The following is a 2,500-nucleotide window of genomic DNA, read 5'->3' on the forward strand; positions in this document are numbered from 1 at the left end:
GAAGACGCCAGTGCATAATGAACATAGTGCGCCCATAGTGTGGTTTTTATTTATTCATAGCAGGATAATGAAGCAAAGGACTGGGATCTTTTTTTAGTACGGTGTGCCAGTTAGTAGGTCATCCGTTAAAATTTCAAAAGGTGGGCAGAAAATAGGCCTTCTGATTGGTGAGATGGAAAAAGAAACACGGCTATTGTTTACTCTGAATTATTTATCGATTGGGTATCCTCTAGTGCATATTTGACATGGTCACCTTCGAGATAGATGCAGCCTTCATCTCGAAAGGGTGGAGTCCCCCCCCCGCACCCACCTTTTTTCCCACGCCATTCCCACCTTCAACCAGATGCTGATATCTTAACGACTTGCTCGTTAAATCTGATCAAAATCTTACTCACACATCTGGACCCAAACACATTACGTATTCCCCTTCAAATTATTTATTCTGATCGATTAGCCTCTGTCATGGGCAGCCCTGAATGTTTGTGCATTCACTGTGTGTGTGTGTGTGTGTGTGTGTGTGTGTGTGTGTGTGTGTGTGTGTGTGTTGTGCTACGAGGTTACATGTGCTATGTGTACATTTGACTGAGGAGGGTCTTCCTAAGCCCCCAGTGCGATTAAATCCTTGACACACCCAAGACAAACAAGTGACCCAGCTGCTGGTTGCATATTGCATAGCCACACAGGGAGATTAAATTAATACTTTAATAAGGTAGCGGATGCCCCCCGTGTGTGCCACACATATCATTAATAACGGATGTGTGCTGCCTTGCTGTGGGGGTGGGACTCGTAGGTCATGGGTGAGTCCATGTCCGGCATGGCGCTCTGTCCTCATATCTTGGTCCACTCGCGTCCTCTCCTCTCCTCTTCTCTCCTCTCCTTTCCTCTCCTCTCCTCTCCTCTCCTCTCCTCTCCTCTCCTCTCCTGTCCTCTCCTCTCTGCTCCTCTCCTCTCCTCTCCTCTCTGCTCCTCTCCTCTCCTCTCCTCTCCTCTCTGCTCCTCTCCTCTCCTCTCCTCTCCTCTCCTGTCCTCTCTGCTCCTGTCCTCTCCTCTCCTCTCCTCTCCTCTCCTCTTCTCTCCTCTCCTTTCCTCTCCTCTCCTCTCCTCTCCTGTCCTCTCTGCTCCTCTCCTCTCCTGTCCTCTCGTCTCCTTTCCTCTCCTTTCCTCTCCTCTCCTCTCCTCTCCTCTCCTCTCCTCTCCTCTCCTCTCTGCTCCTCTCCTCTCCTCTCCTCTCCTCTCGTCTCGTCGGCCCTGCGCTGGCCCTGGGCACCACAGATGGGAGGGCGAAGCGTAAATAAGCGCTGGAGGGTAGAGGGCAAGGAATCAGCGCCGCAGCCTCGCCTCTGACCCACATCAGCGCCGGTTTCATTAGCTTGGTCATCCACTTAATCATGGCGGCGTAATCTCACCTGCTGTCTAATATTAACTCCACCCTCTGGTTTGGTATGGACCCCCCCATATGTTGGAGGTGACCACTGGTTGGCAGCATCACTGATCACCATGGTTACATCTTTGGTGCTCTGTCGGATGGAATGATGGCCCTGGTCACTCCAGTCCCATTCACTCGATTTGATTCTATATGTTTCTCTTATGGATAATGTGTTTCAAATCTGATGTGTTGGATTGGGAGGCATCGGTGAAGGAGGGGTGGGCAGCTGGAATTGAGGTCATATGCCACGTATCGAACGTCCAGCCGGCAAATATGAATCCGCAGATGAATGAAGTCATGCATGAGTTCAGAGGAGTTGACCCATCACCTCTAGATCCAAGTCTCTTTGGCAATCATAAGAGCAGGTTACTGTTGAGATCCAGGCCAGAGGAGGAATGAATAACATGACTAACATGTTACATGAAAGGACATAATCCCAGATGTGGGATTGACATTTTTTTCTGATTACTGAGATAATCCCAGACCTGCTCGCTCTCGATTGGATAGTTAGTGTGAGCGGCCCGAGGAAACGAGGAGAGGTGTCCTACAAGAGAGGAGGATCATGGGTATTCCCCCGTGTGAAACAAGTGGCGGTTCGATTCTGGGCTGGCACGCAGTGGAGGGGAGAGACTCGGAAACCTTATCTCATGAAGCGCCAGTGGTGGTGGAGAATGAGATGGAGGACGGCGTCTCTCTCTCTCTCTAGCTCTCTTTCTCTATCTCTCTCTCTCTCTTTATATCTCCCTCTATACATCTCTCTTTCTCTCTCCTCACACGTCTTCTCTTCCTTTTCTGCCCTTTCTCGCTTTCAGCTCTACTCCGACTCTCTCTGACTTTCTGCATATCTTAATTCATCTCATTCTTGAACATTTTCCAATTCCTCTCCCTCTCTCTCTCCCTCCCTCTCTCTCTCTCTCACTCTCTCATGCTCTCTCTGTGTCTTTGTCTCTCCCTTCATCTTTCTCTCTCCTACTCTCTCTGGCACGGTCACATGCATCCGTACTCCTCCTCCGTCTCCCTCGCTGCGAGTGGGGGAGGGGAGGGGGATGAGAGGAGGAGGAAGAGGAAGAGGAG

General features: G+C 50.3%; 1 protein-coding gene across 3 annotated transcripts in view; it reads left to right on the forward strand.

The window, feature by feature from the left end:
- Window positions 1–2,500, forward strand: part of gpm6ba (glycoprotein M6Ba) — a 37,728-nt gene that overhangs the window by 14,745 nt on the left and 20,483 nt on the right. The window lies entirely within an intron of this gene.

This window comes from Sardina pilchardus, chromosome 17 (assembly GCF_963854185.1).
Source record: "Sardina pilchardus chromosome 17, fSarPil1.1, whole genome shotgun sequence".
In the NCBI taxonomy this organism is placed as follows: domain Eukaryota; kingdom Metazoa; phylum Chordata; class Actinopteri; order Clupeiformes; family Clupeidae; genus Sardina; species Sardina pilchardus.